This window comes from Anser cygnoides, chromosome 10 (genome assembly GCF_040182565.1).
Source record: "Anser cygnoides isolate HZ-2024a breed goose chromosome 10, Taihu_goose_T2T_genome, whole genome shotgun sequence".
Classification (NCBI taxonomy): domain Eukaryota; kingdom Metazoa; phylum Chordata; class Aves; order Anseriformes; family Anatidae; genus Anser; species Anser cygnoides.
The window spans coordinates 5357607-5370978 of NC_089882.1; the positions used below are offsets into that span (position 1 = coordinate 5357607).

Consider the following 13372-nt stretch of genomic DNA (forward strand, 5'->3'; position numbering starts at 1 on the left):
GGACAACTAACTATTAGAAGGTACATAATTATGTAAAGTACGAAAACAAAATTGGCCTGTCTTCTTCCTGAAGCAATCAGATTTATTCATATTTTTATTGCTAATTGAAAATAAGAAGAAATAAAACACATAGTCTGCCCAGCAGCATCATGAGCCTCAAATATCTCTCTAGTGGTGAGTATGATCTGTGGTGCCAGTTATGCTGGGCAGGGTAAGAAGTTTCCCATAAAATGATTACCAATGTCAATTAAAAATTTTGCACTTGCCTCTTAGTTTATCTGCAACTGAAGAGGGCTGCTCGCTCGTGCAGTCAAAACATGTCATATGCATATTCTCACACAGAAAGCAGTAGAGGCTCTAAAGCCTATCTTAGAGTGTGTTTGATTTTCTGGCTGCCTTATTTGTTTACAACAATGCTCTTAAAATTGTCTCTACCATCTGTGTGGTTTCTAGTTGTTTGAATGAGAATGAGATATTAAAATGCCATCCAGATGTCTAGATGCATATCAGCATTAACATATTATGCAAATTGTCACAAGGATGGTTTTTTTTCTTCTTAAGCAAAACAATATTTTTAGAATGGAATGGAGAGAAATAAATCTGTGAAGGATGGCAAGAAAATAAATGCACTGAGAATATTCAGCTGAACTTTTCAATCATTTTTATGAAAGGGTTAGGTACAAAGTGTCCTTAGTTGTTTTGACTATAAATCTATAGAAGAACAATTGGATGAAAACATAATAATAATAATAAAAAAAAAATCCAGATAAAGCAATGAAGCACACTAAACCTGAGGATCTCATAAAATGAATTCAACAAAGTGAAATATAAGAGTTGCCTCTGTGTATTTATCTCATGAGAACAGGACTTCACGAACAATGATAACAAATATCTGTTGGCTGCTAAGCATCCAATTTAAAGAAACCTTTGGCTCTTTTTCTACAGATGTTTACATTTGGAGATAGGACCTCAGAATCAACAGTACAAGAGCAGACCTGTGCCTTCATTGCTCTCAAAATAAGAAGTGGTATTAGAAAATTAAGATAAATGTCTTTAACTGAAATTATTATTAATTTTTATTAACTTTTTTTTTTTTTCTGGGGCTTTGATTTTTACAACTAAGAAAAAACTATGATGTCTATTAAATTTCTCCTTAAAGTCTGGTGTTAGGCTGGACATTTTCAATCTAAATTTCCCTTGCAACTTAATCATGGAAATTATCCTGTCTTCTCCATGATGACAAGGAGTACTCTTCACAGCCTTCCTCCTCACAAAGGAAAGAGCTAGACCTAGCCCCATGTAGGTTACAACAATCTTTCAGTCATGTGAAGGCATTTCACCTTCCTCATCATCCTTTTCCAGACAAGCTCAGTAATTTCAGTCTTTCCTCATGGTTCAGGTTTCCTGCAGTTCTATTTTGCACGTTGTCTTCAGAATTCCCTTTAATTAATCCATGTATCTTTAGAAGTATTGGGCCTAAGACAGGCCAGAGTAATCCAGCTGTGGTCTGACCAATGACTAGGCTTGAAGAATTACTTTCAATTTTAAATATACTATCCCTATTTATTTATCCTTATTTGATGTCTGCTTTTCTATGTTAATGATGTTCCTAGCATCTCCCACCGTAACTCGTCTCCTACAGGCATCTACTGCTGCTTCCCTATCCACAATCTGTTACCTTATCACTGAAAGGCATGAGGTTAGCTTGGTATGGTTCCTTCTCAAACCATCCATGCTGTTTCTTACTTACCATCTTTTATCTTCTGAGTGCTTAAATAGATTGTCTGACTATTAATTCTGGTATCTTTCTGGGCACAGAGTGGAGTATGATTGCTCTGTAATTCCTCAACATTTTAATAACATATTACCTTTTTATAGTGGTGGTTTTTTTTCATTTTTTTCCCCTGTTTGCTACCAGTGGCATATAGTCTTCACAGAGAGAGTTTATTATGTGTATGCTGAGGGCTTAATCCACAAAGAAATGGAGAAGAAAGGATTGTACTTCAGCTGCTAGTGCAGCTACTCCTGAGCAGGGACAGCAGTCCCAGCACGCAGTGGATCAATGATAAGAAAAAAATTGATCTTTAATAAATAGGCCTGTAGTAGAAACCATATGCACTAAATGTTATATACATTATAACAGAATATATGCATGCTCCCATCCTAAGGATGGTGAAGATAGATTTTATATCTTTCAGTTTGCTGCATTTTCTGTTTATTGCTCTAAAACCACCAGAGACTTCTAATGATCATTCTGAAATGCCAATCTAATGTCACAAGAGGAAAAAAGAAAAAAGAAACCTAACCATATATTTTAGTTTCTTCAGTCATTAAAGCAGAAATCCTAGCCTGGTTGAAAAAAAAAATATTGCTGCTCTGAGGATTGCTAACTATTCAGAGAATAAATCTGTTTGTGGATTATTAACTGCAAAGTAAAAGCCTATTTGCAGTGTATGAACAATAGCTGCTTTTTATATTGGTGTGTTTTGAGTGTCTGCAGCCAGAGATACAAACATTTGTAAACAATCCATGCATACAGCTTCATTTTGAGTTCCTGAGAGTTATGCACTGATGCCAAGACGATAATAAATAGACCGCCGATTTTTTTTAAAGTGGGTTTTTGCTTGGCATGCAGGGAGTTTTAGTAATTCTTCTTAAAGCAATAGGGATTTTTCTTCTGCACTGCAGTAACAGAAGAACATGAGATCCTGTTAGGGAACGCCACCAAAGGCTAGAAGTTACAATGTGCTGAAACAGGGGTCCAAACTCACCATAGTACAAACTTGGGCACCTCAAAAGTTCAGAAACGACCTAGCAGAAAAAGTTTTTTGAGATATGGCTTTGGAAAGAAAACAGTAACAATCACTTCCTTGGTTACAAACTGCGCTTTCCTCCCAGATGGTAGCAAGTCCTTATTTACAGCATAACATTAGTCCTTATGTACAGTATAACGTTATCCTAAAACTCTAATTAAGTGTACGATCTCTGAGCTTCTGTTGTCCAGAGGTAGCAGAGGATGAATGTGCTTCTTGTGCGCGTTGTTGCAAGCGGAACAGATCTCTGCTGCCGCTCTGCGCCCACGAAACCCCTCGCAGTACCGAAGGCCAGACCAGCTGGTCTTCAGGCATGCATGTGGAAGTTTTAATTCATCCTCTCCCCAAACCGAGGCATGAATGACTCGTATAGCACTTTCTAGGTTGTAGCTGTTGTCACTCTTCTGGCTTTTCTCGTTCCTCTCACACATGCCGGACAGGCTGCGTTTCACGGGGGTGTAAGCACAGGCTGTGCTCTGAAATGTTCTCACATACGCAAGAGTGTTTTAGCGTGAACTATTTTGACACTTCCAAGAATGGCTAATTATGCACATTTAGAGGTCTGTTTCAAGGCTGTACCCAAAACATATTGATCTTCCATTGACTCTCGTTGCCCTTAATAGACTGGTGGGCAGTCAGGCTCTTTCTGCCTCATTTGATCTCTGCTGCTTACCAGAAATGTGATTGCTTTTCCAGTGGAGATCTGGACACGTTTTCATTTTGCATCTTCCCACTTTACCTCAGTAGTTGTTGTTTTTCCCGCAGTTTGAACCTTCTACATGGAGTGCTTCAAGGGAAATAACAGAACTGCATCAAGGGAAATAAAAGATTTGATGTAATCCTGAGACATGTTTTAGTTAAACACAGGCAATTTGTCTTAGAGCAGTTCGATATCAGGATGAAAGTGTATGGCCTTTGTGTACATGAGATGGTATCATCTATCCTAAAAAGCGATGAATTTGTTAATTAAAGCCAATCAAGTAATAGTAATAATTTTACTGGCATGTTAAGAAATAATTAATTTTTATTTGAGTTTCTGTCCTTCAAAATGACTTTCCTCAAGCACTTGGTAAGTGAGCTTCAGTTGCAAAAAATATTCCTAACACACTAATTTTAACTATAAATATTTTCCTTGAAGTTACTTCTTAAATGCTTTCCAATTGCTATATGCAGAGGTAATATTAGCCTTTCTCAATTTACAGTATTACTTGTTTGTGTATAACTGTCATCTGCAGATACAATATCTGGTAATTTGCTCTCAAGCACCAGTACTTTTTCAAAAGAAATACTTTTAAACCTAGTCAGAAACATTTCACAGAGGAAAAGTGTTGAAATTAAGTTACTATATTATTTATGATAAGTGACTTTTTCAGCCCTATGCAAAATAAAGGAGCATTTTTAACCCATTAAATCAAAGCCCTGAGAAAAGTGGTGAAAGTGTATTATTTTCCTCATTTTCTTGGCTTTATGGAAGAATGCCTAAATTACTTCGTAGGCCTTAATTTCACATGGCAGCTGTCAATAAGGAGCTGTGTCTGAGTGGGTGGATGATAAAACCACGTGCAATACTCTAGTTTTCAGGAGCTGTAAAACTGAGGTTTGTCTTCTGAAGTGCATTTGGGCACTGGCTCAGCTCTGCACTGCGAAATGCCTTCGCAGGTTCAGAGTCCTTGGACCAGGCTGACCTGTGTGAGCTTTCCAGCCCTACAGGGAAGCATTGCTTGTGGTCCACATTCCTTTCAGGGCTGCGCTCCTGGTTGCACCATGTCTGCTAGCCTGGCGGACAAGAGGTCTCCTGTACACACATAGGCAGTTTGGGTGCATAAAGCTATACCTCTGCCTGTACTGATCGCAGCCCACCTCACGTAAAGTGAAAAATACGGGACTGGTAGATCCTGTACAGCCAGGAATAGTGGCATTGCTACCTGAACGTCTCTCCTCTTTCAGCTGTGATGTCTGTGTCTTTTGCTTCAGGTTTCACACAGCATGGCTTCTTATACATCCTTCTTCTTCCCGCTTTAATTTTCTTTATATGTAGTTGTAACAAAGATATTGCAACTAGAGAAGAAATACAGTGCAGAGTGGAAAATGAATTCACGTGAGGCATGCAGGTACACCTCACTGTATAATTAATAGCGCAGCTTCCTGCCCGCATGTGAGACTTCAGAACTGATTAGCTGGCAGCTTTCACTGCTGTCCCACCATATAAGAAAGTCTTGCTATAAAAGAGGATTCAGCTTCACAGCATCGTATAAGCTGAAGTTTCATTGATAGTAACAACATGAACAAGAAAATGTGAGATGTGGGGAAAATATCTCAGGGTAAAAAAAATAAAAATAAAAAATAGGAAAACAATTCTTCAAACCTAAAAATAAAAAAGCAGAACAGCCTACCAACTGATATAACAAATTTCTAAACTGAGATTGCAAGAGAAAACACTTCAGTCCCTCAAGAAGCAATTAGAAGATCCTGTGGAAGTAGTGCATTAAAAAGATGAGTCTCCAAAGGAGCAAACTGCTTTTTCCTTATATCTTTTTTTTTTTTTTTTTTTTTATTGTCCACGTGGAACCCATCTGACTGTGTATTCTCTCCATAGAGTTTGAATGTTGCTTTCCCCTTTCTGGATGATTATCTGTCCTCTATTGTAAAGAGGTATGAATAAGCAAAAGCTTTCAAGGCTGCTGAAAAGGATGAAGTACTTTTTTATTTCTCTTTGTAGAACACAAAGCCTGTAGGAGGGAAATTGCAAAATATTGTTCTTCTCTAACATGCTTTAGAGAAGTGCTTGGTGTATTTACTCATATCCCACCTGAAACAACCCACAGAATCATTTAAATAAATAAGCTTGCACTGCACAGTAGGCTTATATGTACACGGAGTAGGGTAAAGAGAGTAATGGAAATTCTCTCTTCTGCAGAGTGGATTAGTCTGTGCTTAGACTTTTTTTTTTTTTTTTTTTTCAGTTTTAATCTGAGAATAAAACTTTCCCTTGTAGATTGAGTTTGGGCTGAAAGAGTTTGGGATTCTCATAATCCAGGGCATTTAGTCCTTGGTTTTAGACACTTTATAATCTTCTAGACTAACCCACATGTGGTTTAAAATATATATGTCATAGTAATTCTCCAGTCACAGTTATTGGGAAGCTGAAAAGGCCTTCATATAATTGAATCTGTTATCTGCTATCGTACTCCTAGTGATTACTGCTCTTTCTTGGAGGTAACTGGAGGCACATTACAATCTAGGCTAATAGGTTTTATGATCAATCAACTCAAAGGCACATACCTGTCCTATTAATAATGCAAATGTGATAGGATTATTGAGTTATGAGTAGCTTATACAGAAATATTAACCACTAATACATTAATTAAAGCTGAGAAGAGTATTAATTAGCTTTGATGCTGCTGGATTGCAGAATAGTAGATAGTTTTACCAAGGCCTGCTTGAATTGATTAGTGTGATCCCATGCTGTGCACTGTGTTTCCACAACAGAATTGATCTTTTTTTTTTTTTTTTTCCCAGATGAAGACAAACAGCATTCTGAGCAACATTCAGAGGCGTTTCTGACTAAGCTTGGTTAGGTAAGTAAATAATAGACGTGGCCTTCTTTTGCCCTGAGTTTTACCAGAGTTTTACCTCATGTGAAATCTTGTAACCACTTTAAATTTGACATGACTACTTCTAGAACAAAAGCGAAAGTAGAATAAAAGGTTCTGCATTGTCAATGTACACCACGAGGGTATAAGCCACCTACCAAACTGGGATTATTCTCCAGTATTCCTGGAATGCTATGTCCTACACTGATCTTCATGTTCTGTCAATCATATTTTTATAACGAAACCTTCAGCTTTGGCTTTTCCAAACTACAAGTGAAAAAAATCCTCCGTGTGATAGTGTCTATATAGGCAAATGCCTGTAGCTCATGCACAGTACTGAGCCTTAAAAATGAGGCCCTCAGTATCCAAAAGCATTCAGCTTAACAGTGGCAAAATGCATCTCCATACTCACATGAAAAGCTCAAAGTGCTGAATTTTGTGTAATTCGAACATAAATTATATCTAAGTAAGCTCAAAAGCAAAAGGATCACAGCTAAAACATGTTAGTTAGGCAACCATGCACTTCTCAAAGATGCTCAGGTAGTAGTACCATGATGAGCTTTCTGTGATGCATATGAAAGCCAGTTAAATTACAGTTGCAGAAATACAGTTATAAAATATCACTGGCAATCACTTGATGAAGATATATGTGGTTGAGTAATTCATGAAATAATTGAAAAATTGTTTCTTATTTCATCTCCTTTCATCTTGGAGGAATAAAGGCGAGAGTCATACATGGAAAACTTTCCTAACATGGTAAACACTTTAGATTTCTGTGCTGGTAAAAGTAAGAGTAATCTGGGCTTCTCAGCATGCTGGCCATCAATGAAAGCACTGGTTAATTAGGGTATAAATATTGGTCATATACTTTAATATTGCACAGGTTTAACAGTTTTTTTTCTCTGTCTTTTTAAGAGTTCGAGACAAGCCCGTGAAAAACCACGAGATAGTTTCTAACAGTATCACGGGCCTAAGTTGACATGGTGTCATTTCGCTGCACGTATTGAGGTTTAGAAAAGTTCTTCAAGATTTGACCTGAGTGAGTGCAACACAGAGATGATTATTCTCAAGTTCTGAAAACAGTCTTGACTGAGGAAAATTTCAGTTTCCTCCCATTTTTTCCCCAACTTTAGATGGCTTATTATCCCTGTAATATTATTTCTCTGGCTTCTGAAATAGCCTTATCATTTGTAGCACTTCACTGATGGTGAGTGGCAGTTGTCCATTAACCATTATCTCTTCTAATTTTCTGTGAACTAATTGTAAGGAGTATAAGAAAAGCTATTAGGATACTGGAGCACTGAGAGATAAAAGAAGAAAAAGAGCAGGTCAAGATTATGTTGGGTCATCGCAACTTACAGCAATATTTCTTTCTAGAAATGTGAAGGTCTAAAAGTCAATTGTTAAAAATAAGGCAGAAAAAGACCTGCTAATATCAATTCAAAAATCAATAGAAACATCCAGTTTGACAAGAACTTCTATAGAAATTTCTAGGGAAAATACTTACCTTAAGACACAACAAGCGTCTTTATTGCATAGGTTAAATGAGGCAGTAAAGGGAAAATATTGCTACTGTATTGGAACATACTAAGACAACTGAAGAGCAGACATATCCAGGCACAAAGATATGAAAACCAGAACCAAAACAAAAACAAACCCTACTGGAGTTGATAAATGCAGTGCAAAGCTGATATTTGAAGAAGGGACCATTTATCTGACTAATATTTTTCAGAACTTTGAAAGCACTAGAAATAACATTATTAAAATTATTGCAGGTTATGAGTAAAGTAATTTTACTCATGTCTGCATTACCTTGACTAACCACAGCAGGAGATTTCTTACAACCTTAGCTGATTATTAATACAAATCATCAGGTTTATATATATCACTCATGGTTAAAAATTCATTTTTGATAGCAATGAATAGGGGTGGTGAAAAATTGTAAATCAAAATATGTACATGAACAATGTCCTGTTGTGTCGTGATGAAAAGGTAGAAATGCGTGAGTGACAGTTGTGGGAATTAGTTTTTTATATTTCCTGTCTTTCAAAATTTAGACTAATAGGTGGATGTAGCATGAAAAGATAAACAATGATAGAAAAAAAAAATAAAGCTGCTTTGGTCGCATGTAGCAAACAAGATATAGGCATCTTTATAAATCAAATCTACGGCTACAGCACAGACAGATTAACAGGTGGAGAAACAACAGATGACATATACAACACTGATGGTGAAGAAATATGACCAGGTTGAATAGTTTGGACAAGCTTTAATTCAACATAGCGCACTTTTGAAAATTGATGGCTTTTCAAATACCTTAGGAATGATTCTGTTCTGCCCATGTTGCCTGCTGGCACCCGGGACTAGGATCTAATCCATAACTATTTTTGGGATAATGAACACTAAAGCAGAGCAGTTGCTCATATTCACTTTGCACCCATTTGAAATGATTCTCACGATCAATTACTCAGGTTGTGGCTGCAATCAGTGACCACTGAGGGGCGGTTAGAGTTGTCCTGACTACATCACATGGTATTTCCACAGTTCTTGATGCCCCACTGGATCAGAAGTTAAAATGTTAAAGTACTTCAAGGCAAAGGATTCATTGTCATGCAGAGGTTCCCACTGTTTAGGTGGGGATGGGGGGAAGGGTATTGCTGAATTCCTTGTGGATGAGGCCAAAAACAAATGTTAGCCTTGGAGTAGATTAAAGGCAAGTAAACAGAGCAGCAGAAATATCAGTCATAATAATGAAGGTGGAAGTAGATGGCTTTTCCAGATTGGTAACCTTCATCAAACAAATGCAGGATGAGATCATTTGAACGCAGTCTGGAAGAATTATGGAATGAAAAATAAGTTGAGTAAATCAACAAGCATGTCAGGTGATACTCTGCAGCGAAGATGGAGGTTTCTTTTTTAATTTACTGAAAAGGTACATTCTATTCTCACCGGGATGAAGCTATAAGGACTCATTGCCAAGAAATGCTACTGGATACACACCTCCACCCCCTCACCCAGGGGACTATTGATGTGTTTGCATAGCAGAGATATTTATGACGATACTTTTGTGCAAGATATGAGTGTACATACATGTGCACAATTGTCTTTAGTGCTAAATGATTGCCTAATATGCAAAATAGATAAAATCAGAAATGTAAGCAATGCAATAAATGAGTCTGAAAATTCAGGTCTGTACCCTTTTTCTCATTTAAGCTGGTCAGAGTTCTCTTTCTGTAAGAAACCTGTTTGCCTGCTCCCCAGGCTGGTAAAAGGCAGGATTGATTTGGGCCTTAACCTATGCAGTTCCAGCTGGGACGTTCAGACTGTGCAGGCAGTACCTGAATGATTTTTGAAAACAATAATATTCAATCACTGACGATACCGAGTAATAGTAGGAAGAAAGAAGGGTTGTGATTTATACCATGTGTCATGATGCCAGTGGAAAGGGGAAAGATCTACTGAAGCCTCTTTGTGAGAACAGCACTGTGCTCCATTCAGCTCAGGATTGTGCCCCAAGGTGTGTTTTGACCAAGGGAAAATAAAATAGTCATATAGACAGGTGGGTACCTATAAACCCATCAATGACAATATAATGGTATACCAGACAGGCTTTCAATCTTTTTAGACTTGTACATCTGTTTCTACCACACCTGCCCTAATTTTGCCCTTGGTCAAGTTTTGAAGCCTCTTCTGACTTCCACACAATTTAGTTTTCTATGTAGATATCACTAATATTTTTAAGCTATTGTTCATCTGCTGCCTAGACTCTTAGACATCTAAGTCTTCTAAAATAACTGTACCATCTGTCACAGTCTAAGAATTACCATTCTAGTTATCACCAATAAAGGGATGGAGTCATTTGATACAAGATTTATGCATAGCACCAGACACCCATTCACCCAGTATACAATTGAATATGCCATTGGGGGATTTTGGATAACTACTGAGTCAGAGGCTGGGTTAATCATATGCATAGAGGGCTAAGAAGAGTATATTGGAGTCGTGTGGATATTTTGAAAGGCTTGGTATGAATGAGCGTATGTGAGACGGAGCAAGAATTGTTTTTTAATTGGTGATGGCAAAATCAAGCTGTTATGTAGCAGTGAGGAGATGGGAGATAGGTATTTATTCCAAATAATGGATTATACCAAAGCTAGATTTACCTAGAATTTTCTACATGAGTACAGGTGCAAGGCAAGATTTAGCACTCCGTGGTGAGTGTGGCTGTGGTGACTACAGATTAAAGCACCCACAATGGAAGAGGAAACCAGCTGCTTTCCAAGCTCTACCCCAATGAGTTTGTAAAGACTTTATGGCAGTTGAATTTATGCAAGCTGAACAACTTCAAAGAAACACTGAGAAGTCCCCCCCTGCTGCATAACTGGTGGCCTCATTCAAGGGGCCAGCCAGGTGACAGAGCTCAACCTCAGCCTGCCTCTTTGCGGGCCAGCATCCCAATTAATGGCCTTCTAGGTGAGAAGGACACAAGGGGCTGTGTTTTGCATGAAGTCCAGACCTCACCATCTATCGGCTTGGGTCCTTTGGGCATGGCAACTCAGGGAAGGCCAGCTCTGCCAGCTGTGACCTGGGCTCATCTGCTCGGCCAGCGCAACAGCCAGTAACTCCAGGGCTTGGTCACATCTGGGCAGAGGTTTTGAGAGCATTCATTTAAGCATTCACATCCAAAATCACTGTTACAGAGATTGAAATACTCTAGTGGGTCTAGCCCATAGCACTAAACAATATAAAAGTTGCCTTTCCTGTGATGCAAATACCATATGATAAAAACCAATATAACAGCAACCGCTGATAGACAGTCTAAGTGGGTTAATACAGTTATTGTCTAAGTCATGCTGCAAGCAGTGGACTGATATTTTCCACAATCCACTAATTGTTAATAAACATCCAAGCTAGCAAATTAAAGTAAACCCATTTTATCACTCAGATTTAATAATTTTCTGCTTGGAAATGTTCAGAAATGTCCTTCTTTGAAATATTTATGTCACCAGCAAAATTCACCATCAGTTGTTCATTTCTTCTCCACTGAAGGTTACTCTGAAATTTTCACATTTTCCTTTAAAAGGTTTGTATATAAGATGACCACTGCCAGCACGAAGAACTTTTACTTCTCCTTGAGCTTTTAGTTTGTAATTGTGTTTGAACATTGTAAGCCCGTGAGTATTGTAACAAAGTGAACGTTCAGATCCAGAAATTTCAAATCCGGGTGAAGTGAACTTGCTGATTAACTCTGTGAATGAAATTAGTAGTTCAGCAGAGGTTCTGATGACACCAAAGGAAAATCTGTCTTAAAATATAGTAAAACCTGCAGGAAATACGAGGTACCTGCTGAGAAATCAGCTTTCTCTTTAGCTATAATGTTTAATCTTTTTGACTCTTGCTTAGTTCTTCTTCTGAGGTAGAGGGAATGCAGGTACAGATTTCACAGTGCTGTCACTGCCAGTGAAATGTTCATATTAATCTAGATTTGTATGCTGTATAGCTGTTGGCAACAAGGACAGTTAACATTCCAGTATCACTTTCCCTTCAAGGATATTGAAGAGCATTAAAAACATTAAGCTTTGTGGTTGGTAATTTACTAATGAGAACACTGATTCAAAGAGAAATTAGAACCTTAATCTCTCATCCATTGAAGCCAATAGAAATCATTTTGTGATTTCCTTGGGCAGACTCTGTGTAGCTTGTAAAAGGTCACAAAAGAAATCACAGAAAAATTAGACTGAAGTTCAATAATTTTTTGCTCATCCAGTAAGAGAAGAATAGCTGCCCCTTATGCTGTGCCTGTGCCCTTTATATCTGAATCCCTTTTCCTTAATGCAATTGAGAAATATTCCAATAAATTTAGATTTCTAAGATCACATTTCCGTGTCACCACCAGCTGTGTGCTGTAGCAGAGGAGACATGGAACAACTGATAGCTTTGGAGCGCTATTAGTTTTCATTCAGGCTGAACCTCACAGCTCTCCTCCCCAGGTTCCAAGCTGGAGCCTTCCCTTGTGGTGGATGCTGAAACTCCAAGCAGATCCTGGAAACAAAGATGTCTTGGGCAAGTTTCCTAACAGAAGAAGCATAAAGCCAGTCCCACCAAACTGAAGAACCCAAGCCTTTGCATCCTATTTGCACGCTCACAATTACATTAAGCATTTTAGTACAATGGAAAACTATACCTCATGCCACATAAATGAAATTTCCAAATTCTTGGAAGTAGTTAAACTTCACCAAAAACCTATTCTATACTGCTGAGACCTTTCATTGAACTAAAGCATCTAGTTTTCAGGGTGACATAATGACATCGAAGAAATCACAATTAAGTTGTTCAAGCTTGTTGTTTTATAGGCAGTATTCTCAAAGGCCTGATCCAAAGCACTGTGTAGTCAGTAGCAAACGTTTCAGCTTGGCCCTCATGCAATATTTTGCAAGAAACATCCTCCATCTCTGGTAATAATTCAAGCAGTTTATTACAGAATTTCATAATGCAATATACATTGCTTGTGTGGCTAGCAACCTTTATATCAACAGTCTAGATAAATGCCAGTACTGCTATCATAATACACTTCAACTGAGGTAAGAAATATAGCGCTGTATTTACAAATTTGATCCATTCAGGGCCCAGGGCTGTAGCAACTTATATATAGGAGCATTTATGCACAAAACCACTGGAGCATACACATGATTATTTATCAAGATGGTCTACGTGTAGTGCTGGTATTATGCATTAGCACCTACTTGATATAACAGGAATAAACATTTCATGAAAGAACACAAAGGACACTGGAAAGGTATATCGCAAACAAATTTATATAGTGAACCCCTGGAATATTTATGTTTTACATTTGACATAAAGTGTGTGAGAGCTAGCCATGTAAAGCCCTCCCAAAACCAGGTAAGAAGGACAATTTTATAATGGTGATATAACTGAAAGAGCTTTCATTGACTTTAAGTACAAACC

General features: G+C 37.9%; 1 long non-coding RNA gene across 1 annotated transcript in view; it reads left to right on the top strand.

The window, feature by feature from the left end:
* The window catches only part of LOC106036675 (uncharacterized), a 94718-nt gene extending 82549 nt beyond the window's left edge, over nt 1-12169 (top strand). The window contains exons 6-8 of the long non-coding RNA XR_010833963.1: nt 5410-5465; nt 6333-6391; nt 7322-12169. This is a non-coding gene — a long non-coding RNA (uncharacterized lncRNA). The remainder of the gene's footprint in view (nt 1-5409; nt 5466-6332; nt 6392-7321) is intronic.
* Nucleotides 12170-13372: the final 1203 nt, after the last annotated feature.